The sequence below is a fragment of the Jaculus jaculus genome, chromosome 1 (genome assembly GCF_020740685.1).
Source record: "Jaculus jaculus isolate mJacJac1 chromosome 1, mJacJac1.mat.Y.cur, whole genome shotgun sequence".
In the NCBI taxonomy this organism is placed as follows: domain Eukaryota; kingdom Metazoa; phylum Chordata; class Mammalia; order Rodentia; family Dipodidae; genus Jaculus; species Jaculus jaculus.
The window spans coordinates 70,224,079-70,250,754 of NC_059102.1; the positions used below are offsets into that span (position 1 = coordinate 70,224,079).

At 40.7% G+C, this 26,676-nt stretch overlaps 1 pseudogene; it reads right to left on the reverse strand.

Annotated features, from left to right (window-relative positions):
- Positions 1-1,720: 1,720 nt before the first annotated feature.
- LOC101605294 lies at positions 1,721-17,630 on the reverse strand (annotated as a pseudogene).
- Between the last annotated feature and the right edge of the window lie 9,046 nt (positions 17,631-26,676).

Consider the following 26,676-nt stretch of genomic DNA (forward strand, 5'->3'; position numbering starts at 1 on the left):
AGACATCTATTTAGCTTGTGTTTTTGAAGGTTTAAGTTCAAGATTGGACAGTTCCGTGGTGTGGCCTTTGGTGATGGCTTTCTTGTTGCTAAGTCCTGGGCTAACATAAGGTATCCCAGATAATACACAGGAAAACCTTATATTTCTTCTGATATCCTTATCCCCCTTTCTTATGAAGCAACCAGGCTTCTATCTTTGGGGCTCTACTCCAACCTTATCTAATCCTAACCACTGCCCAAAGGTCCTCTCTAAACATGTTGGATCATTTCTCCTTCCTAATATATCACACTGGACAAAAGGTTTCCATGTATGAGTTACAGGAGCACATTCAAGTCATATTCAAACTGTAGCAAGTTCTCACCTACCACTGCTGGACAAAGTGTACCTGTATGGAAATAACACAGTGTCTCCCACTGTTCTGTACAATTAACATATATTAATAATTATAATTCTAAAAATTCCAGAAAACAAGAACAAAGATGAAGAGAAGCTAAGGGTTTGTGTACAGATAAAAAGCCACATGATGACATAATGGGAAGGTAGCCACCTGTAAGCCAAGAAGAGAGGGGATGAGAGAGAGAGAGAGAGAGAGAATGCTCAAACCAAACCTGAGGGTCCCTTCACTGTGAATTTCCTGCCTTGACAATGGTGAGGGCTTAATAGGGTTTGAGTTTGATCTCCAGCCATATAAAAAGCTGAATTGTGACTATGTATAGCTGCAACTCAAATCCTATGGGGGCTGCAGGTAGGACAATTACTGGGCTTTACTGGCCAGCTACATATTTATTAAATGAAAGTCTAACTGAAAATGAAAGTTCCAGTTTCAATGAGAGACACTGTCTCAAAAAAACAATATGAAAAAATGACAGTGGAAGATACCCAATATTCTACTCTGGCCTCAGATGTGTGCAGTGTCACGTATCTGTACATATACATGTACATGCTATACATTTTACAAAGCACACCAAATATCCACACCACACCACGCATGCTTCACATGTATGACAATAAATTAATAAAATAAAGGACCACCCAAAGTCCTCTGCTTCTATGTTTACCATATGCTGATGACTGGAGCACCATTTGCCCTGTTTGGGGGCACAATCCTGGATTTAGATAAGACTAAACTCAGTACTTTCCGATCCAGAAGTGGGCAAGCTGCTTCTAGGAGCAGAGCCTGGGAGGTGAGGGAGCTAACTCCTGGTATACACAGCCAATGAGTGGTCTAGCTGCCTCTAGCAACTTCCTGAAGGAAAACAAAACAAAACAAAACTGAAGAGTAGTTTAGTTTAAGCCATTAGTAAGGCCTGCTGCATCTGACATCACTGCTGTTCTGATGTTATTATGTAGTGTGTTGGTAATATATGGCTTCTTCATTGGCATTTGTATTGAACATCCAAGAGCTAGTAATATGTAAATAAGTAGTACCTTGTATTAGCAAAGAGTAAGCAATTTCTGACTTTGGCTAATCCTTAAACATTTATTAAATGAAAGGATTTAAGGGTATGACCTGCTGGATTCTGCTGATGCAGAACACACAGGCACTCTGATCACAAGAGCAATCACATTAAACCCACTTGTTGCCTTCAACAGATATGTGGGCTCATTGTTACTGACTGCATTGACTTCAATGTTATGATCAGTACTGAAAAAAAGGAGAAGTAAGCCTTTATTTCCATGTTTTCCAAATAAAGCCGGCCTTTTGGTTACTTTCTGGTGATTAGTTGAAGAGACTGGCTTCCATATCCTCATCTGGCTCCTCCAGCTCTTCTTTGGTGTCCACCTTGGCTGGGGCCACAGGGCCAGTAGGAACAGCAGTGGTGGCGGCCACAGTGGCAGCAGCCACAAATGCCGATGGGTCAGCCAAGAAGGCCTTGACCTTCTCAGCAAGTGGGAAGGTGTGCTCAATCTCCCCAGACAAAGCCAGGTCTCATGTGGACCCACCGATGATAGAATGAGGCACTGAGGCAATGGTAGGATAACTGATGTAACCAATTTGCAGACAAACACTGGCAACATTGCGGATACCTACCAAGAAGCGAGAATGCAGGGTATGGTCTGTGATGTCTAGCACTTCGGGTTTGTAGATGCTGCCATTGTCAAACACCTGCTGGATGATCAGCCCAAAGGAGACGGGGGTGGGGGGTATGTTTAGCATGTTCAGCTGGGTGGTCTTGCTGGCTCCCACTTTATCTCCAGTCTTGATGAGCTGCACATCACTCAGAATTTCATTGGTGCCACTGGAGATTTTGGTGGTAATGCCCAAAGCCTGAAAGAAGGAGGTCTTCTCAGGCCCCAGCTTGGTGCTCTGGGCAGACACAGTGACTTAGCATGGGGCAATGGCACCAGCGTGGGTGGAAGCTGGCACCTTATTGGCCAGCAGTATGCCCCTGATCTCAGTGAGGTCCTTCTTGCTGAACATAAAGCCCACACTCCCCTGGACATCAGGCAACAGTTTCTCCAGAGCTGGGTGGTTCTCCAGGTGTTCTCAGATGGCTTTGGGCATCATAGTGTTCTTGCCCATCAGCACCATGGCCTTCCCTCAAAGGGACATGCAGATCTGCTGCATCTGCTTGGAGCTCCACCGTCTGCACCCATATGAAGTATTTTGGATAATTATCCAAGAGTTGGTGAGAGCAATCAGCACTTCTTATGCATGTATATTTTCTTAAAGTCAAGACTCCCACCAGGCCTTGGAGAAACAGAGCAAAGAGCATATTTTAAGACCAGTCAGCATCTCTAAACATTTCTTTTCAATATTGGTCATCTGTGCTGTTCAGGCCAAAGGTACACAATGGCAGAGGAAACCTAATCACATTGCTTTAAGCAAGAGAATTACACAGTTGTAAGATCAACTTCAGGGCAAGTTACAAGTAAGAAATTTAGCATGTTGTTGCAACAATCTCAAAAAGGTTATTTGTAAGGTCTACAAGAAATATTCCCATAGTTCTTTCCCATATTTATTCACATATTTCATCCTATAGTTCATTCCCTCAGTTTGTTCTTATAGTTCATCTCCACAAATATAGTGATAGAACATTCCTCATAGTGATCATGGATGCTCTTACCATCTCCCACCACCTGCTCTGTCACCCCATTCCTGGGGAGAGGAAATATTGGCCCAGTAATTGCAGTCTCTGACTCCCAATGCAAAAGATCAAATGTGTAATCTCAGATATTCGCCCTTTAGGCAGCTAACAGCCTGCACATTCCTGAATGCCCAGTAACTAAAGGTGTAGGGAGAGAGAAAGAGAACCTGCCAGCCCTTCTCCACATTGCAAGATATCTCTAGGTACCCAGTATTCCCAAATCCTCCTCAGCTTTCTGTTGTCACTCAAGTCTTTGTACCAGTGGTTATGCCTGTGGTCAGCCAAGAATGAGGTGTCCCAGGAGAGGAGCAGCCAGTGGCTCATCAGGATGTCAGTTTCTGCTTTAGGGCCATTGTCCAGCTCCTGATCTGCTCTGAGAATCAGATCCTCTCCTGGCATCAGTGAGCTGTGTGCTTCAGCTTTTACCCAGATAGGATAGGGAAGGATCGTGCAAGGACATCAAGTTGTTTCCAAGGTTGAGTTGAACTTTCTGTTGAAACCTTTCCTCAAACTATACTCAAGCACTTTATCCAAAATATCTAGCCTGATGTGATAGAGCAGCTCAGACTCATGTATTGTTGGTATATGATCCGTGAGCTATTCCCACTACTAAAATCCTAGAAGAAATTAGAGCTTAAAAAAGGAAATTTAAAAGAAGCCCTCTTTTTCTTGTAAAGAAACTTATTTCTAAAATAACCCCTTTCCTCATTTTGCTCCCAGACTCAGTGGTATCCCATTCCTGCAGGCTGTGCCATCTTGTTAGCAAACAGGCCAGCTGCTACCTCCGCCTGTAGGTGAACTCATCACATCTCAGAGATCTGATGGCTCCAGGTTCCCCAAAAGTCAAATAGTCACCCTGATTCATAAGATGATTGATCAAACATGTGATCTGTATAGCAATGGACTGCCACAAATAGAAGCCATGTGCCTCCCCCACCACCACCCCCTGTGAGCCAGCAGTGAAGCAAAGCAAAGAGATGGTGTTATTCTGTGGAGGAAGTAGCACAGAGAAAAAAGTATGAAGAGAAAAAAAATCATCTTGTCTTTGGATTTGCCTGTATGCCAGTTACTCTCTGCCAGCTTTCTGGAGTATACAACATGTTCACTTAAACTCAGTTGGGGAAATTTTCCATTATGAGGCTCAACATACTCCCATATGTTCCTCCCCGAACCTTTCATATGGCCAGAGCTTCCTCTGAGGTGCTGTGAAGAATCCCACTTCTGAAGCCTAAGGAGAAGCACACACCTCTCCCAGTGGTTTGATTTTTGTTAGCTTATTTTTCCCACTGGAATCCTGAAAACCTGGGCCTTAAAGACTCCTGAGAACAAATGACCTCCAAAGCTTTACTTTCTGTACATTTTCTTATTTTTCCCAGCTTTGAGTGAGTTATAAATGATCCAAGAAGTGGAACAAAATCCCTTATTAACCTTCTCTTTCTCACTATATCAGGACCATCAACAGCAGGCGAAGGGGAAACCAAGCAGGTCACCTTCTTTCATACGTCACACTTCCAGCTTCCAAAAATCGCATGATATGAGTTTTCCACACATATCTCTGGGTTTTCTTGCAGTGTATCTTCCTTAGTTTTAGGAAATTCTTTGCTGCCCTTGGGCTTTGGAAGAGTCTGGAAGGTCCTGAACTCTTGAAGAAATGAGATGACCCTTCTCAAACAAGAACTTTACCTTGGCTCCACACCAGACCCCTGCTCACTTGAGGTGCCACCTGTGGCCACATTTCAGTTGTAAATGGCTCTCAGTTGCTGGGACCTTTGGTTGCTATGATCAGATTCTTCAGCCTGGGCCTGTTGCCTTAACTCTCCACCCTGAGTAGTGAGTGAACTACAGAGGAGCATGGCCTGCATCCTATTCACTAGAACGTTTAAATCTAGGAAGAAGCATTTTAGGAAGTGAAAAAGGAAGATGTTGTCTCAGCTTTGCTGCAGAGGCATGACAATCCTGCCAATGCTAACGTGGTCAATGAATGTAGGTCTTTTGAGTCAACCAGCTCCATATGCAAGGACTAGCAGCTTGCCTGAGAAGGCAGGTGAAGGTTCCATCCATGTTATTGTGGTTTGAATGTGGAATGTCCCATACAGTCTCATAGGTATGAACACCATCTCCAGATGGTGGCACTATTTGGTTCGGGTGGGAGGCTGTAGAACCTTTAGGAGGTAAGGCCTGGCTGAGGAAAAGAGGTCATGTTGGGGGGTAAGCTTGGCCTCTCTTCCTGCCAACTGTGAGCTAATATAAAGCCTTTTTTAGTTGTTTCTTGTCTGGCATTTTGTTTCAGCAATGAGAAAGGTAACTTATAAACATGAGTGCATGCTCAGTATGGATTCAAAAGAAAATGACAATCTTATATCAAATTATAAAACAATATACAGTAACTCCACCCAAGTAAAAGGTAGACTATTAAATATTGGACTTTGATTATTTAAATTGGTCTTACTTCTCCCTCAGGAAAGAGTAAGATATAGAAGTTTGAGTATGTGTTTGAGAGAGAAAATATACACTATAATAATTCCTCCTTTGTGTAGAATGCCAGAGAGTGTCAGGAGCAGGACTAGTACATACAATAAGATTCCAATAATGACATAGAACCAGCACCATGTGTTTCGAATGAGAATCCCACAGTTCTAGAAGTGTCTTGGGTATGGCTATCAGGAGGGCAACTGGGCACTAGTGGGCAATACTGCTACAGGCCACAGGGGACATTTCTGTTCTTTGGAAGCCTCTGTTTTTTTTTTTTTTTTAATTTAATTTATTAGTTTTCTTTTCAGTAAATACAGGCAGTTTGGTCCCATTATTTAGGCTCATCTGTGATCTACCCCTTCCCATTAGACTCTCCTTTTTAATGAAAATGGGTCGTGCATTGTGGCGTTAGCCCCCAGTTATTGGTATGATAAATGTCTCTGCAAATCATGACCCAACATGTGACTCTGACATTCTTTCCGCCTCCTCTTCCGCAAAATTTCCCTGAGCCATGTTGGGTTCATTTTTGGTCTGCTTCAGTGCTGAGGTGTTGGGGGCCTCTGAGGCTCTGGCTCTCTGATTTGGTAGGAGTTGATTTTTCTCTGCGTTGATCTCCTTCCCCTTTGTGCTGGTATCCGGTTCACAGGAAAACATCAACCTTGTGGAAGCCTCTGTTTTGCACTTACAGTCTTTCAAAGGCTTGGATGTGGCCCAGCCATATTGTATAAGATAATCATCCTCATGAAAATCAACTGTCTCTAGATGTTAACCACATCTGCAAAGTATCTCCATGGTAACCCCCATATTAGTGCTTTATTGAATAACTAGCTCTTGATGTTCAATTAAGGGGACACTGTCCATAACAACCAGTGAGGAGAAGCATACCTCCTCCCACAGCAAGAGGAGAGTGAGTGGGAGGGCTTTTCAGGTGCAGGAAGCAAGCAGCATACCCAGAGAAACGCAGTGATCAAGGAAAAGTTTACACAGCTGGGTTGGGTGCCAGGTAGAGGCAAACTCCCAAGTCCCCTTGCATTATAAGCATAACAAGCTTGGATTTCATCTGCATGGTCTTGAAATTTTTCAGGCAGAGTGCGCTATGACCTGACAGAATTTGAAGAACAGTCAAGCAGGCCATGACAATGGGGCTGGAGGCAAGTGGGAGTCCAGGTATGTAGTGTGGGCTGGGAAGCGTCTGTGGTGTGTATGCCCCTGTTAGTCACTGTGATGTGCATGCTATCAAAGAGAAGAAAGGAAAAAGGCCAAAGAGACAACCATCTGTCTCTAACATTCAGTGGATTGGGAAGGCAAGAAATCCTATGAAGGACAAATTCACAGGAAGGGGAATTTTCTTTCCACCCACTTCTGCATGGCAGCATTTAGCAATGCATACTGCTTTTTCTCATCATCCATTCCTTCATCAAATTCCCTCTTGCCAGTTACAATTTTGGATACATGGTGGGTGACAACCAAGTTGGGAATTCTGACTGCAGTTACCCCAGAGCAGCTCTATTGACTCTGTGCACTCTGAGTGCCATTGGGTCAGCTGATCCTTTGTTGAGGAGGACTCTCCTGTGCTCCTAGGCCATTTTGCTGCATCCCTGACCCTATCCAGTGGGGGTGTCAGTAGCACCCTCCCCTCTGATTGTAGTAACAAATGTCTGAGGCCAAAGCAACCACTGTTTTCAAGTCTGTCAGAAACAGATGCACAAGGAGAAAAGTTATTTCACCACATGTTCGAGGTTAAATGTGGGTCACAATATTAGTGGCAAATAACAGAATCTATTCTTGGTATTTCACCAGAAATTTATGATATGTATTTCTAGGAAAGGTGTCCTGGGGAACTTTGAAACTTTTGGGAGACAGCTAGGAGGAACACAGGCAGAATCAGAGCAGCCAAAAACATACCCAAGCCACCCTCAGGATCACTCTGGAAATGTGAGAGCATTCTAGTACTTGTTGCAGCCTCCACTCAACACCGATTTTGGATGTCAGAAGCCAAATAGCCACTCCAGGACATCTCACTGTATGCTGGCACCTGCAGGGGCCACACAATCTCATTGATGCCTGCTCACCTTTGACTTTTCTGTGGGAATATCTGGCATGCAGACTTGAGGAATCATGACTGGTTGTGTTTTTACTGTGGTGGAAAAACAATGGTGCAACTTTATTCATGTTTTCATCCATATCTCATCATTTTACAGTTTAAAACCTTGCAGATTCAAAATCCTAAGAAAATCTCTAATTTCCTTTGTCCTGGTCTACTTATTTTGATGTACTGGCCATTCCTATAGCTTCAGAGAAATAGATGTTCACATCTGTCCCATTTTGCAATTGGTTAGTTCTTTTAAAGTTAAGGTGTAAGAGTCCTTTAATTGTTCTATTAGTCCCTTGTCAAATATGTGACTGGTCCCCAGCTGTATCACAAGTTGACTTGTCTTGCTCCTCGCTCTATTCTGCAAAGGATCAGATCTGGGAAATGGTGAGAGCTGTGTGTACCTTGGCCCTGCATCTGATCATTGTCATGGTTTTTCACTTCACTCTACAACCTTCTCCTTTCTCCTCACTTACATTTTCTCTTAATTTTCTGAGTTCAGATATTTGTTCACCAAAGCTCCTTTTCTCCCTGGCTTTCTTTTTTTTCCCCAAATTTTTATTAACAAGTTCCATGATTATAAAAAATAACCTATGGTAATACCCCTCCCCGTACTTTCCCCTTTGAAACTCCATTCTCCATCATATCCCCTCCCCATCTCAATCAGTCTCTCTTTTATTTTGATGTCATGATCTTTTCCTCCTCTTCTCCCTGGCTTTCTGAGCAAGGAAAGAAGGAAGTTAGATTCATAGATACTCTATGATATGTCAGATGCAGTAGCAAGTGCCTGGCACAGCTAATCTTGTTTAGATTATGGGTAGTATGAAAAGAACTGAAAAAAATTAGATGGCTCTAGGAGCATAAGAAATCAGAGAGAAAACAGATGTAATGACAAGTAGATCATGGGGAAAGTCATTTGGCCACAGGTGACAGTACCAGGAAAGCAAGAAGGAATGCAAAAAAATGGAGAAAATGTCATACATCATGTATCAGATAAGGGACCAATGGAACAAACAATTAACTCTGACAATGTAACACCAGAAAGAAAACCAATTTCAATGTACTGCAGATATGAACACACAATTCTCTGACACTATACCAATGGTAAATCAGCACCTAAAATGGGACTGACCATCACCTGTCCTGATTAAAAACAAGACACACTTGCTGGGATTCCTATGATAGAAATTAAGTGCAACACCAGAGCCTTATACACTGCTTATTCAGAAATACAGCAGAAGCTTCTTCAAAGCATTCAACACAATTACTGCAACAGGTTGGCTTTCTCTAACTGGAACAAAGTTCTTAGGCAGCCAACTTCAAATGGGGAAAGGTTTACTATGGCTGTGAGTTCTGGACGTTTGGCTTAACCCACTGCTTTTTAGCCTGCAGTGAGGCACTGAGTGTGTCATAGTGGGGAGCACAGGTGGGGTGCACAGGTGGGGAGCAAGTGGAGCAAGCTGCTTCTGGCAGCTGAGCAAGCCAGGGACAAAGAGACCCTGGTCATACAATCCTATTTGAGGACATGTCCTCAAAGACCTCCACAGTCTCCAAATAGCATCACAAGCTAGGAACCAAGCCTGCAACACATGGACCTTTCAGATATATTGTACCATATGACCCAGAAATGTCACTCTGAGGCATATACCCAAGAAAAGTAAAAACCCTGTCATTTCAAAACATGCAAGTTCATGGCTTCATTGTTTTAACCACCAAAAGTGAAAATAATTCTGATATCTACCAACAGATGAGTGGATAGCCAAATAGCCAAGATGTATTATAACCATACAATGGAATATTATTTAGCAACTAGAAGGGATAAATGTTGAAAGCATTATATGTAAAAAACTAAGCATAAAGTTCACATAATTGTAAAATCCCATTATAAAAATTATCCATATGGGGAAATCCCTAGAGACAGAAAGTGGATTAGATGGGAGAGAAGGTGATGTGAAAATGACTGGTCATAGAAAAATGTTACTTTTAGGGATTAGAAACATTGGAAATTAGACATTAGTGATGTGTGCACAGGATTATTTATTTGGTGTTGTTTTTCTTTGGGGCAGGGTCTCACTCTAGCCCAGGCTGACCTGTAGCTCACTCTGTATTCCCAGGATAGCCTTGAGCTCACAGCAATCCTTCTACCTCTGCCTTCCAAGGGCTGCGATTAAAGGCATGTGCCACTATGCTTGACAAGCACAGGGTGTTGAATATATTAAGAACATGGAGATGTATGCTTTAAAATGATGTATTTTGTGGCATATGTATTAAATTTCCTTTAATGTCTTCCTCAATTGTTAGAGTAGCAGATAACTGTGACTTTAATCCTAATACCACTCTTAGATGTGTGATTCTGGGTGACTTATTCAACTTCTTTAATTTAAGACTGTTAAAATTCTCTGTTGAGTGAGAGACTTGCTTTGAGACTTAGAGAACTTGCCAAGAATGCTCATTAACTGTCTTACTTTGTAGCAAGTTTGGGATGCATCATGGTTATTGGACCTCTTCAGTAAAGTGAAGTGGGTATAAAATATCCCCATTTTACAGATGGAGAGACTAAGGCTCACCAAGTTTGAAGTATTAATGTTTACTCAGCTGAACTTCAAACCAAAGTTAAATCTGACCCCGAATAATACTTGCTCTCTTATCCCATTCTATTCTCTCCTGTGTATTTGACCTGTTTCTCCCTGTACATTTCCCCCACAGCCTGTCTCCTGAGCCCATTAGTACCAAAGAACACAGAATATGTCTTTAAGAAGGGCATTGCTTCTCAGTGCCAGTTCAGGATTCTCATGTCCCTGCTTGTAAACTGGAATGTAATGGGGGAGATTTTTCTATACAACATGATTGTCATAATGGCTTTGTTTACTTAGAACAAGTTTTTACTTATTTATTCTCTTCATTTTGACTTCCATGTCTTTTGGGCAAGACCTGTTCTTTCCATTTTGACCTGCAAACCACTTGTACATAGATGCTTCTTTAAGCATGAATGTGATCTAAATGAATTCATCTAAAGGGGATAATAGATCCAGTGAGCCACATTTACACAAAGGCCTGCTATATAGCTGAAGGAAAGCTGAACTGTATTAGTTACTCTTCTGGTTGCTACAACTAATATCTGAAAAAAGAAACTTAAGGAAAGAACAGTTTACTTTGGATCACAGTTCAAAGTTACAGTCCATCAAGTGGGGCAGGTCATGGTGGCAGGAGCTTGAGGCAACTGGTCACATTCAGCGTACTGAAGAAGCAGAGAGCAATAAACGCTGCCGCTCCACCAGCTTTCACAGCCCAGTACCCCAGCCTGAGGAGCAGCACCACCACAAAGTGGTCCCCACCTCAGTTAATCCACTCAAGATAGCTCCTTACAAGCATGTCATTTCATGAGGGATGCCAGGCCCTATACTGTCAGGTTGACAATCAATACAAATCACATAATGTGAATCTATGTCTAACCTTTGTGACAAGTTTAATAAAAGCCAGCCACAGAATAATATCTACACTTTATTACACTCACAGAAAATATCATAACCATCCATTGCATTGACTGAAGGAGCCACAGGAAGTCTCTTGAGTACCTGGCATGACTCTTGAATGTTCATTCTCAAACTTGGTTTCCCAGTTAAATTTGAAGTTCTTGAATTTTCATCAAGACTTACATGAGCATCGCAGGAGTATTCTTTGCTAAATGATGACAAGAGACTAGAATTAGCCCTGTTGCAGAAGATGGTCACAGTGTCTAAGTTAATGAATGTGATATGTCAAAGGATGGTTTTTACCTAGGGAATTTGCTTATATAAAAGAATTACAAAGATACAAAATCAAATTAGCTTTGCTTTTGTACTTAAAATTTTTTGTTAAAGTTTGAAAATATAAAACTTAGCCATTGTATATTTGGCATTATTTACAGGCACAACCTTAAAAATGCATGCCAATACTGGCCTTACAACTGCCTTATTTACAACCTACCTAAGAACTGATAAAAGACAAAAATAGCACTTAAAAAATTCATTTTTCTATTTTGTGTTTATCACAAAGAGCATTGGTGCACAAAGGAAAAAGAAGAGAGAAAACATCTTCCTAAAAGTACTAAGTACCAAAAGTACTAAGTCAGTTTGATTTGTGGGGAAAAAAAAATTCTCATAGCTGAGACAGAGGAATTTACATGGAAATATCATCCCAATGAAGCCTTCTAAGTCCTGCTAACGACATCACCAAAACATGGGTCTCATTCCTTTCTAAAACTCTTTTCACCAATATGAAGCTACAATAAAAGTTGTAAATAAATATGTAATGATATTTTTCTCTGAATTTGGATTTGTAAAAAGCAAGAAACTTGTAATGATCTGAATCATGCTTATGAATTGTTGAAGATGTAATGACTGACATTTCTATGTATCCAGTTTTCTGATTTCAGAGAAAAAGAAGAGCACTGGTATGTGAGGTTTTTTTATCCATTATGAAAATACTCTGCAACAACTGCTCAGTTCATTTTCAGGGTTAATTGCTCACTTTGGAATATTTATGTGCACACAGTTTCTCTGAATTGGAGGTACTCCTTTTTAAAAAACAAGCCTTATTTTACTGTCATATCTAAAAGTGTCTTAACAAGGGCAGATAAATATGTCATCATATAATTAATCTACACATATGTCATGTGGCAATATGTCCCCTATCAATCAATTTGGCTTAAAAATCCTCAGATGATATACTCATATGCATTGCTCAGTTTCCTGGCTGCTGTTGGGAGTAAACACAATGCTTGAGGGGACAGGAAGTCCCTGCCTATGTATCAGCCCTCTCTCTACTAAGATCTTCCACAGGACTGGGAAAGTAGTAGTGCTAGTGGCTTTCAAAAATGAATCAATTATGTCTTTAATTCCACATATAAGCTAATGGGTTTCAATATTACATTGTAATAAATACATATCGTGGACCATTCTCATCTCCTCCAATATTTACTGTCTACTAAATGCTAAAGCTACACTATTTGGTATTTGCAACAATCAGGACCCTCAAGATAAAGAACTTGGACACTGTCACAGCTAAGATTCAGACCAAACAGAGCACTGCACAGCCATGCTGGAAGTTGGTGCTCAGCATAAGAAGTGGCAGCACACCTATGGGTGTGGACGAGATCAGGCCACAGGTGCTGCCTCAGAATCAGACCTACTTTCAGAAGAACCACAACTGGGGAGCACTGGGCTTTGACTGAATGCACTGCACACTATTTCCTGCTAGGCTGACTGAAAACTGGTTAAAAGTGCTTTGTAGTAAAACTTTAATCATGTGGCACTGCAGGCCTGAGTCATTCCACCAGAGATCTTTCCAGGTGGTACAGCGGGTGGAGGGGGGCTTTATTTTCCTTTTTTTTTTTTTTGTTGTTTTTTGAGGGTCTTGCTGTAGCTGAGGCTGACCTGGAATTCACTATGTAGTCTCAGAGTGGTCTTGCACTCATGGCAATCCTCCTACCTTTGCCTCCCCAGCGCTGGGATTAAAGGCGTGCATCACCATGCCTGGCAGAGGGGGCTTTTTCAATGGCATACTTACCGTGAATGTACTTCCAGACTAGAAAAGAACAGAAATGATCACATGATGTGGAGTCAGAGTAATGATATAAGGTGCTTCTAGGAGTTTAGTGTCAGAACCTCGGTAGTTTATGGCCAGGAGGTACCTTAGTAATGATATCCATAGACTGAAGACTCAGAAGGGATCAGGTGTTGCAGTGAGGTGGAGTGGAGCAAGAATCCTCCAGGCTATTTAGTGAGCTGTCACTTGGACTCTGCATTAAATCTACTTGTGGAGTCATCCCTGGGCTTCCAGGAAATAGAGGAATTTTTAAACATCTAAAAGTAGACAACCCCCCCCCCCAAACAAGATTGAGACTAGAACAATGAAGGACAACCAAATATAAGGTAAGCTTTAGATGGGAAAAGACTAACAACATCAGATAAGTTGAATTAATATCAGGTTACTGGCAAAGTAATAAATCTGACCCACCCCTTTATAAAACCAACACATGAAAAGGAAAAAAATTGTCCCAAACAGAAAATCACCTCATTTCCAATAAAAACAAAGGGAAAACACAGATTAATATTCACAACCAAAAGTCATCAAAAGACATCAAAATAAGCTACTAAGGGAGAACATTTGAATAAAAATAGTTTTGAAATTAAACATTTCAATATAGAGTATCATAATGCTTCCAATGAGAAGCAAAAGATTTTAAAATAATAAAAATTTTAAACAAGTAACAAGAAACCACAGTCTTGTTGCTACAGAAGAAATGTAAAAACAGCAAAGACAAAGAGACAATGTTACAAACACACAGAGAAGGGCTGAAGATATGGCTCAGCAGTTAAAGGCACTTGCTTGCAGTCTGATGACAAGAGTTCAGTTTTTCAACATCCACATAAAGCCAGATGCATGTGTGGTTCTAATGTACCTACAATATTGGAAGAAGGTGCCAGGAGAAGCTTGTGGGGCAGAGTCTGGCATTCATTTGGAATGACAAGACACCCTGTTTCAAAGAAGGGGGCACAGAAGCACAAACATCTAGTGGTCCTCTGACCTCCCCATATGCTGTGTCATGCATGCACCCATACACATACAAACATACACATAAAGAAAGAAAGAAAATTTAAAGCATTCAGAGAAAAAAAATTACAGCTAACTCTTCAAATGACAAGGGTTGCACAAGAGCTAATGGTTCAGAAGCAATGACGGAAATTTGAGGAGGAATACGTAGGATGAATCTATCTGAGATGCCCCTCATAGAGCCATGCTCGGAATGCTCAGTCCATAGCCTGTGGCACTAGTTCAGAGGCCGTGAAGCATAGCTGGTGGAAGTAAGGCACTAGGGTCTGGCCTTGAAAGTTATACTTGCTCCTAGCTCCTGCTATGGAAGAAGTCTGTGGTTGTGCTCCCACTATCAAGGACAAAAGTGCCCTGGTTACCTTGCCCTCCTGCCACAAGGGACTGAAATCCACCTGAAACTGTGAACCAAAAAAAAAACCTCTCCTCTCTATTAATACCAAATTGAGTTTCCAGATAAAATATATCTTAGAGTAAAAGTGAATTTAAAACTTGATTTTAGGGAGTCAAAAACTAGGAATAATAAACTTTTACTGAAAAGGACTTCCTAAAAGTTGATCTTTCCAAGAAAGGAACAATGAAATAATATACCTAGATATAATTGAGGTGTAGAGCAATCATGGTATTTGTGGTGGTTTGAATAGAATAGATGGCCCCCAATATATTCAGTTGCTTATTTGTTTGTAGTCTGCAGCCACCTGGTTGGAGGCAATGTCACTGGGTGGATCTTAAGGTGTGGTGGTGGGTTTCACATTTCAATCTAAAGATATGCAAAGTGTGCCTAGCTGGAGTTCCTAAAATGTGCTATTTGGTTTTTGACCTTTAGGTTTGTACTTCTCTCTCTCTGCTTGGACCTGTGAAGGCAGGCCAGTTTCTTCTGCCATTGTGGAACTTCCCCTGGATCTGTAACCTTCAATAAATATCCCTTTCTCCATAACTGTGTCTGGTCTGAAAGTTCATCTCAGTGAACCTGAAGCTGTCTGCTACAGTATTGTTTAATGAGTAGGGTTGAAGGTTACAGAAATAGGATGTACATAATGATGTGCAAGTCAGGAGAGCTGGAAGTGAAGGATTACATGTAACAGTACTTTTAAAGAATAGGGGATAGGAACTTTTTTTCATTTACAAAAAGAAACCTTGAGACTATATAGTGAATTCCAGGTCAGCCTGAACTAGAGTAAGACACTACCTCAAAAAATATATATAGAAGCAGCAGCAGCAGTATGCTACATAGTAGCGAGTTATTATCAATTAATGGTGAGTGTGTGTGAACACGTGTGTGTGTATGTGTGTGTGCATGTGTGTGTGTGGTGGTAAAAACAAATATAAATGCAAACCAAGCCTACTATGAGATTCTATCTTACTCCTGTGAGAATGGCTATCATCAGGAAAACAAATGACAATAAATGCTGGCAAGAATGTGGAAAAAGAGGAACACTTCTACACTGTTGGTGAGAATGTAAACTCGTACAGCCATTGTGGAAATCAATGTGGATGTTCCTGAGACTGATAAAAATAGATTTACCATATGACCCAGATATACCACTCCCAGACATATATCCTAAGGACTCTTCTCACTACCTTAGAGATTCTTGTACATACATATTTATTGCTGCTCAATAGCTAAGAAATGAAATAACCCTAGATGTCCCTCATCTGATGAATGGATAATGAAGATTATACAATGGCGTTCTATTCAACACTAAAGAAAAATGCAATTATGAAATTTGTAGGGAAATGGATGGAACTGGAAAGAATTAAACTAAGTGAGGTAACTAAGGCCCAGAAAGCTAAACACCATATGTTCTCTCTTATATGTGGATCCTAGTTACAATTGTTTAGACTTTTATGTGAGATGGGGTAAAAATTGGTAACAGAGGCCAGCAAGCTAGAAAGGGGCTATACGGAACGAAGGAGAGGGGAGGACTTAAGGAGATGGTATTGTATATATGTAAGTAGACGAACAGATTATTGGGGGTAAAATGGCCTAAGTGAGGTCAGGAGAAGAAATTGAGTAAAGGAAGGATGGGGAGAGGGTTAGTCAAAATTTAAGAGGGCATGAATAAGCCATATGGAAGCCTCCTCTTTCAGACAATGATGCATCCAGAAGCCGTAGATTGTTACTGGGAAAAATTTCAATGCCAGAGATGCGATACCATCCGGTGAATTGTTGGCCAGGGAGGTCACTGATGTCCCCCAAACATTACAGGTCATTGCCAAGGCTCTTGGTCTATGCAAGAGTGTGTACCCATGGAGGCCAGAGGAGAATGTTGGGTGTACTTCTGTACAGCTCAACTGCATATTTCCTTTAGGTGGGGTCTCCATTCCAGAGCTGCTCTTTTGGTCATCTGTCCCTTATGATTCTCCCTCCTGTCTTCACCTCTGTGGACTGGGATTAAAGATGTGCATAGCCACACCTAGCTTTTTTGGTAAGCTCTAGGGAGTTGGACTTTGTGGTCTTAGGCCCACGTATCTCTTCTGCTTAAGTAGCAAATAACCCTAACTGCTCAGCTATCTCCCAAGCCCCTTAACTTAAATATTAATTACATCTCAAACACCCTCAAACACACCCAGAATTACATTTGTCCCAGTATCTTGGCACCCTATGTGCACAGATCTTATTTCCAGCTTCTCTTGGACATCATAGACTTTGTACCCCATAGCTTCTACACACACAAACTTGTAGGGTCAACTAGAAAGAATCCTGTGGTGGGTGGAAAGGAAAATGTCCTTGAAAGACAATGGCAGGGGGCAGGCGGGGTGGGCACCTCCATGTAAGGCTATGCTTGAGAGAAAGTTGCAGCTGGCGGACTGAGTAGACCATGCTTGGGACTGCAGTGAGAGAAGGGGCCAACCAACCAGAGCTGCTGGGATAGACAAACATACCCCAGGACAGGGTGCAGTGGGTTTGGGATTAAGTGCTCTGAGCACAGTATTAAGCATGGATGTGAGAGGTGCATCTGGCAGTCCAGTGACTTAGTAGGGAGAGTAACATTCTGATACGGAGTAGAGTGTAAATACTGGGTTGAGATCAAGGGAGGGTAATGAAATACCATGACCAGCTATGCATTGGTCCTAAGAGAAGTATGGCATCAGGGTGAGAAACTGGTCATTATGAGATTGAGATACAGGAAAGGGAGGCATGTTGTGGTGAGGAGGAAGGGTGTGAAGGAGATGTAGCTCTGCAAGACACTGAAGACGCAAAAAAGACTGGGGGCCTTTGGGACCCAGGGCATACAGGTAACAGCTGGTCCATTGGCTCTGGCCCTTAGGTGCTCTGTGATCCTTTCCAAGGAGAGCTTGCCCAGGTGGGTGGCTGCAAGAGACAAGGTGGAACTAGCTACAGCTGCATCTCTGCCCAGGACAGGACAGCCAGCAGAGGCCATATCTCCCCATGCCTGATGTTTCATTTTCTTAGGATCACCCCTGCATCCTTTCTCCACCCAACTTCCAGTCCAACAGCAACCTCTGACTAGTTGGAATTGCTTTTCTGCACAAGCGAGTAAGGTCCGAGAAAGATGAAACAAATGTACAAGGTAGCCATGAGGGCAGAACAGAGCCCTGTGACACACAGCCACTGCTCCTTCTACAGTCCGCCATCAAAGTCCCACAGTAGAAGCACAGGCTGTCTTCCTCAGGCCCATCGTAAAAGAGGCATGTGGGAAGGGGTGGGAACAATGCCCTGTCATGTTGGGAAGTACCTTTCCCTCCACCAGCTTTCTCCTCGCTTGAGTAAATACCCTGTGACTACTGCCCAGAGTTCTGACACCTCTCAGGCTTTTTAGTTTTTCTCAACACTTTCAGTATTACTGTGGCTTGATGGGTTCTCATAGTAACCTATAGCACCATTTTTCTGATGTCTCCCAGGAATTTTTCAATTTCTTCGAGACTACTTTCTCAGGTCCTTCTCTTCTTCTAGAGCCTTCTCATGTTATGTTTGTTGAGGGTGGAGCTCTATATCAACCTAGACATAGAGCTTAGTCACCCAGCTCCCCACCTCCATTTTCTCATAATGAATCCACTGGCACAGAGAACTAGTCAGAGTGAAAAAGAAGGAATATGTAGATGTCCTGAAAACAAGGATCATTTTAAAAGGTGAGTGTAGATTTTTCTTTTCAAGTCCCTTTGGCATTTGGTTGAATTTTGAGGACCTCCAACTTTCCCCTGTGCTCATGCAGTTCCAAGTCTGCAAGCATCCTTCTGTGTCCCCACTGAAGAGAGCAGCTATACTGGCTTCAAGCACATCTTTCTGATTTTTAATTTGTTTTGAATCACACCAATAATTCCCTTTCAAAAGGCTTGAGGGTATATAAGAGTGCATGCATGTATGTACATATATATGTGTATGTGAGTTTGAATGTATGCACATGTGCACACATGCATACACAGTTTTGCATGTTAATATGTTAGATAAACTACACTCAAGAGAGTTGCAATTCATTTTTATTTTGGCTCCTGAAAGTTTCTGTCCATGTCCTCAGAGCTCCATGGCAGTGTTACATTATTGTTTGTGGTTATCTTGGAATGAACTTTTCTAGGAAGATTTACAATATGGAATAATAAAGAACTATTTTTTAAATAACAGTGAGCTTCTCAGCATTCTACAGGAGTGTGAGACTTACAGCCTTATTTTTACAATCTTATTTACATGCATACAAATATGAGAGAAAGAACATGTGATTTTTCTTTCTGGGCTTGGGTTACCTCACTTAGTATAATCTTTTCCATGTCATCTATTTTCCTACAAATTTAATAATTTTATTTCTTTTATAGCTAAGTTAACCTCCATTATGTATATATACCATATTCATTATCCAGTCATCAGTTAATAGGCAATTAGGTGGTGTTGCAGTCAGGTTCACCTTGCTGGCAGAAATCACCTGACCAAGAGCAGCTTTAGGGGAAAAAAAAAAACAACAAAAAAAAAAAACAGCTGGTTTATTTTGCTTATAGACTCGAGGGGAAATTCCTTGATGGCAAGGGAAAATGACGACATGAGCAGAGGGTGGGCATCACCCCCTGGCCAAGATAAGTTGTACAATAGCAATAGGAAAGTGTGCCAAACACTGACATGGGGAAACTGGCTATAATACCCATAAGCCCGCTCCCAACAATACACCACCTCCAGGAGACTTTAGTTCCCAAATCCCCATCAGCTGGGAACCTAGCATTCAGAACACCTAAGTTTATTGAGGACGCCTGAATCAAACCACCACAGATGGATTCCATTTTCTAACTATTGTGAACAGAGCAGCAATGGGTGTGGGTGTGCAAGTATCTCTCAGGATGTCAATCTGAGCATGGCTATGATTCTAGATAGGAAATCACAAGAATGAAACAAGAGATGATGAGCTGGGGCAAAAGGACAAAAGGAAACATGTATAAAAGAGGAAAGAAGGCTAAGTTGAGAGGAGGAGCTGGAAAAAAAAACAACAATGCATGAAAACTATTATAAATCCTAATTCTCTGTAAGCTAATAAAAATTTAATTAAAAAAGAAAGAGAAGACAAAAAAGAAATCATACCCCCATGGGGTCCACACTCAAATCATTTCCCTTCTGAGATCCCCAATTCCAGTGATAATTTGATGAGTGAACCATTGTCCAAATCCTTTCCTCTCATATATTGGCATCTTCCCAGAGCTAATAGCTCCTTTTTACTTTTTTTCTTTGATAACAGCTTCTTCAGTTCCACCCAAAGAAACTACACCTTCAGCAGTCCCTCCCTGTCTTGTCACTACGAAGTGATACTCTATTTTGCAGGCTCTCCCATGGACCAGCATCTCTCATTTTGGCATATGAGGCTTGTTTCTGGCTCTGACTGACATTAAAGACTCAGGACTTCTTAATCTAAAAATGATGCTCAAACTTTCAATATAGATAAACTCTAAAGAAAAAGACAAGAGAGGAGCTTTACAAATAGAAAATACATAATTTTTAAAGTATTAGTTTTCTAAAGGAAAAGGTGGCTGAGAAATTCCTAACACTCAAGGTTGCCACATAGACATACATGATTGTATACTGGTCCCCAGAGGAAAAAAGCTTTTTTTGGTCTGTTTTTCTTTTTTTATAAAGGACATTACTGGGTAAATTAACAGAATTGAAATGCAGAATGTAGATTAAATAAATAAATTAAATTTCCATATTTGTGTTGGGGTTACTAACATTTTACAACTTCAGCATGTAAAGAGATGGGCAGGTAGAGACATCTTTATCTCAGTAATGCAGTTGCGTGTTCCTAAAGACAAAAGACCATGTTGTACACAGCCTATTCCCAAAAGTTAAAGGAAACAAATAACATCATATGTATGTATGTGTTAGCTTTCTCACTACTGTGACAAAATACCTGAAGTAATCCATTTGGGAGAAGTATTTTAGCTCAGAGTGTCAAAGTTTTCCCTCTCTGGCACACCATGACAAGGTAGGTTCTTCACCTCCTGAGAGATAGGAAGCAAGAAGAGGGAATATGGGCAAAGGCCAGGGCAGGACATAAATCCCAAGGACATACTTCCTGTGACCTACTTCCTCCAGCTGGCCACCACCTCCCAAAATAGCACCACCATGTGGGGCCCAAGAGTTCAACACTAGAGCCTGTTGGGGGAGGGGCATTTCCAGCAAGAGTCTTTAACCAATGAGCAATCTCTCCAGCTAAAGGGGAACATTTCATCTTGATACCATAACAGAGAACAAATCTGAAAAAAAGGTTAAACATGAAAATCAGGTGAAAATAAAGAATGGGGATTTTATATTTTTCTTATAATTTGGCTTTAAGTTAACTGTCATTTCTATAGAACTCTAGCAGATGTAAGACTGTAAAACATCCAATAAAGAAAGGAAAGAAATAAAAATAAGCAGACATCTAGAGATTGGTTTAGGGTCTGCAGGTGTCTGTTGTGGTGAATGGTGAAAGATTTTTATTTATGACACCAGTAGCCTTTACAGTTGTAAGGTCATATGATAAATAATTCACTAGCCATACAGTTCTCTATGATGAAACCCTTGGATTATTGCTGCAATTCTGCCTGTTCCAGAACCATGTTCAGCTCACCCTGGATTCCTCCACGTGCATTGAATTCCAGGAACCCAATTCCATAGCCACAGTTGTCACTGTGATCATTGGTCTGTGGAAAATTGCCACAAATGATTTCTGCCAGGTTATGGACTTTTGGCAAATGTATGAGATCATTACCTTGGTGAAAGATTTTTTCGATCTACCTCGGACATAGTATACAAGCTGGGTGAACAGGCTTAGGTAATAAATCTACTCGAACTTCCCAGTGTCCTGGGCCTTGAATGTCTTCTGTGGAGTAGCATTGACATTCTGAATTTTCACTTTGGTTTCTTTTAGTCATCAGGTTTCAATTAACAAGCAACCTCTTCAAGTCACTCAAGCTGACATACTGAAGTCACTATCTTGGCATAGCCTGCCCATATGAAGGGTTTCATCCCACTTCTTGATACAGACCTTTACAGTCCGTCTCCATGCATGATTCTCAGGGTTCTGTCTTTATGTGCTGATAAAATTGGTGTGATTCAAATCTTCTCATGACTCATACTTTGTTACTAACTGGGACTGGGTAAGACAAGTATTGTCCTGAGGATTTTTCAGGAGAATCAGCAATCCATTGCCAGGCAACCACTTGGTTAGAAGAGATTATGGGTATACTCCCTCAATGAGGAAAGAAGTGTTTGTCAAGGGGACTTTTGTGGAATTTACATGGTCAGGATCTTTAGCTATGTACAGATTTGTCAATATGCACCAGTTCAAGTTTCAAAAAAAATGTTTTTGAGGTAGGTTGTCATTCTAGTCCAGACTGACCTGGAACTCACTATGTAGCCCCAAGCTGGCCTTGAGCTCATGGTGATCCTCCTGTCAGCCTCCCAAGAGTTGGGATTAGAGGTTTGCACTGCCATGTCTGACTGCATTTCAACTTTTAAGAGTCCCATCCTTTCTTAATCAATGATCCAACTTCAGTATCAGAAGCACTGTGAAGTTGTGAACTCAATTGCATTGTATTCATACAATAGAGAGGTTAGATTCTGCGTTTGTTTTTGGAAATCTTCCTCTTGTATCTGTAGGAGTTAAAGATTACATTTTCAGAGCATTCACAGAAACATTTTGATCCTTTATCTCAACTTTGAGTTTTTCTTTCCCTTTGTTATCTAGTTTAATAGAAGCTACTAGCCAATCCCATCATAGTCTTCATTTCCACTGAAATGTTCTATGGTACCAACTCTTTGGTCACACAAAACTTTGTTTTCTATGGGCATTTGATCTAGATTTCTCCCAAAACCATCTATGTAGCTCTCACACTAAATACTGTGCACACTTAAATTATTCTTTGCAAAATTATCAAGATTTTCCAGTGACTCTTCTGGGCTGGAGACAGCAACAAACAACATGACGATAAAGATAGATAAATTAAAAACACAAATTTATGTTACAATTTGAGTAATTTAGACAATGAAGCTGGATATGATAGCAGGTATTGACAAGAAGGACACTTTTAGTTCTGGTAGTGAACAAAGACTTAACTCTTATATTTGAAGCAGTATTTGAAAGTAGAGCCAATGCACCTAACTTTAGAGACAAACTGAAGTACTGACTACTTCTATTTTTGGTTTTTCCTCCTAGCATGGTAAGTTGTTTGGGAAATGATTCAGTAGTTATTTGTAGTTCCTAAATTCTCAGCAGCAGTTGCCTCCTGATATGTGTCACTATATATTCTGAGTTGACATCTGTTATCTGAATCACCAAAAATAGTGCCTTGTTTTAAAATTTATCCACTGTTGGCTTATGTTTTATCTTACTCTAGGCCATGTTATCACTACATGTGACATCTCTGTATCTGTGTTTGTGAAACTGGGATAGAGTTGGCAAAACTCAAGACTGAGGAAACTGTCTATGAAACATGTTTTGCATTAGTGGAACAGGAGGCATAAGCACATTCAGAATAAAGAGAACAGGCAAAGCAGACATGTTAGAGGAATGGGATCTCACAAAGGAAAGTCAAGGGCAAGTACAGAACTTAGGCAACTCAGGCTGCAATTTATGCTTTGGATGACCATTTGTGAACTTTTATTAGGGTTTTGGTCTCCACTATCCAGATTATAAACTCCTTTTAGAATATAGCCTTTGTCTAGAGGGAGGTATCAGTTAAGAATGGTTAATGGTGACTTGGATGATGGTGATCATGATGACATTTTATTTGTGGAATGTTTCTCACCATGACATTTACCTTGGTAAACTACATACTAATAGAAAATTCAACAAGTTCTGATTATACTGCACATTATAGCAGAGATGTAAGCTAGAAGTAACTGATGTGATCAAGGAATTTCAAAATGGCTAAGCACTGAGCAAAGCTGCTGAAGAAAGTCATAAATTATCACAATGTTATAATACAGTTTTATTTATGAATAAAGTTGGTACAACTATCAGTACAATTCCTACAATGTTTTACTATTAATTATGTCTTAAAACTCAAAACAAATGTTAATCCATGTAGTATTTCTTCTCCTAATTCCTCCTGTGACTAAAAGATCCAGTTGTCTCAGGAGATCTTTTACACATGAAGAAAAGATTTATTTTTCTATTGCTCTGGCTCTCCATTTTCAGTCTGTTTCAGCACAGTCACACCCTTGCTATGGTTTCTCAATGTTGCAGGTTTTCTTATTGTCTTGTCCTTGTGACCTTGTGACCAGGAAAAATAAGGCACATGGATGCCAAGCAAGAGTAAAGCAAAGGAGATTTGCTGAGAAAACAGTGAGAAAGTTCAGCATGTCAGGGCAAGCATACTGAGGGTTTCAGCCGGAATTCAAGAAGAGACAGGATGGGGAAAGCTCATGCTTTTTGAATTACAATCAGAAATGCAGACAGTGTAAGCAGTGAGGATCTGAAAGCTGCTGCATTGAGGGAAGGCTTCTGTGTGGATAGTACATAATCTCATTAAAAGGGTATATACTCATCCCACCTCCTTAGCATATCTTTAGGTGAGGGAGGAGAAACTCTTGGTCATGTGACTGACAGGCCCACATGGATTAACTTTAAAGGGTGGGAACCATGCATGGGTGTTTTTTTTTTTTTTTTTTTTTATTATAGCTTAGGATGTCATGCATCCAGACAGGGCTAGAGGTAGAACTCAAGATACTAGTTTTTTGACTAGGTGGAATTTCCCCCTTAATGGAATTCAACCAAAGCCCTTGTACCTCTTCTTTCCCATCCTTTAACATTTTTGAATCTTATGAAGGAACAATTCAATGCTTCCCTTTCTAATGTTACCAGGAAAATAGAAGGTGAAGTCAGTCCTCCTGGATGATCTCCAAGCCTGCAATGCCTGTTAAGCCATCTAAATTACCACTAGAGGCCTTTGATCATTCCTAAATTCTTGTTCAGGATGTGGTGTGGTTCAGACAAGCCAGCAATTGAGCTGCATCATGCCACATGTGTTGTGATCAGGCTGTGCCCTGCTCTAAATTATTCCACTAATTATGTGAAACATTGGCCTTGCCCTAAGAGACTCCATTTTACAAGTAGCTTTTGGCTCCATGTTGATGGTGGAGGATAATTGCACTTGGGTGGATACTTGAGCAGTACTGTCAGGCACAACCCATGTGGCACAGACTGATAAATGACTTATTCCAGGGAGTGAAAGAGTGCCACACTGTAAGTTTATTGGGCTGAATTGTGACCACAAGGTCACGTGTGTATATTAAAATCAAAGCAGGAAAATGAGGCTCTAGAACTTATGGGATACTCCAGACTGAGGAGTGAGTCTATCTCCCTCACCTGGACACCAAGAAAAAGTAGACACCTAGCACTATGATGGCAACAGCCTGTGTTTGCCTCAGCTGGAGCTATTAAGCAAGTAGGAATACCTGGCAAATTGCTGCCTCTGAAACCACCATACCTTGAAAGTTTATATATTCAATACATTCTGACACATAGAAAGACAAGACTGTATCTGTCTGTGTTTCTGACATAGTGTATGGCATATGAGCCATAAAGTTGGAACTAATCCTAATTTGGTCTAAATTGAAGACCATAGTTCTTTTCATTCACAGCACACTACTCAGTGGTCAGAAGAAAAAGCAGGAAGGGCATTCCAGTCTGTTTGCCTTGTAGTCAGATTGTGTATGTAAGGAAGACCTGAGTCTGGGGCTGAATCCAGCATCTAGTGCTGGCTCTGCCATAGTCTGCCTTTGTGAGTTTGAATAAGATTTGGGTGTGAGCTATCACCAGATGATCTTGGAGGTTCCACCAAAAGCTTATAATCCATAATGGTTTACTGGCCTATCAGAGGACAAAAATGACTTCTTGGTTTATAGTCTTGTCTTCAATGTACTTTAGCATATAGAGGGAGAATATTTTTTTAACCTCACATTAGAATATGGTAATTAAGTCATAGATGAAATTTCTGTTGCTTTCAGGCCTCTTGTGTGGGTGTGTTTTTGAAGTCTCCCTATCTCCTTCATCTATGCCTGTTGTGTGTGTGTGTGTGTGTGTGTGTTTGGGGTGGGGGGAGTGGCAGAGTCAGGACAATAAAGACCAGCATCTATTCTGGGACAGAGCAGACTCCCAGTACTTCAGGGAACTGAGTCTTCATATGATTAATGAGGATTGTAAGGATTATCTAGCAAACATGGACCTAAGAACAAGTTCCGTGTGCTGGCTCTGTGTCCTCTTCTAGAAATTACATGAAATTAGGATGCAGGGAGCCATTTGGACCCACACAATAAAGTAATTTCATGAAGGAGTGGTATCTCTTTCTATAACTAAAAAAAATGGTGCAAACCAGCATTATTAGTGACAAAGTTATATCTAATAGAACAAATTCTCACTTCTGGGTTTTTATGACAAATTTTAAGAATGAAAAGCCATAATTTATTTTTATATTTTGAAAGTTTAGCAACCCACTAGTAAGATGTAAAATGAAGAAAAACTAAAGGCACCTACATGGTTCTGAAGGATATGGGGCTACTTTTCAGGCAAATTGGAAGAGGAAGTCTGTTAATAACTCTGTAGCACTCTAAAAATTAGCATTTAGCCGGGAGGAAGAACACACAAAATTATTTAACATTTCCATAAAATTATGGAGTAAACTCCAAACAGGTTGCCTTCAAAATGTATAATTACACTCAGCAGTCCTGTCATCATACAGAGAAACAATTTTATTTCTAATCATCTTCTGCTTTTATTCATCCAGGAATGTATCATTAAAATTTCTACAGAACAATGAAGCTTAATAGGTGCTAGTGCAATTATGAATTATGGTAATTGTTACCTAGATTAATTTCTGTACATTCCATTTCTTATTGCCCTGTGCATAAGGAATGTGAAAAAGGTAATGTTGATATAAATGGTGTAAAAGATTTATCTTATTTGACAAAAAATTCATATGATAATTTGCTATCTTGTCTAGTTGTTTAGTTGG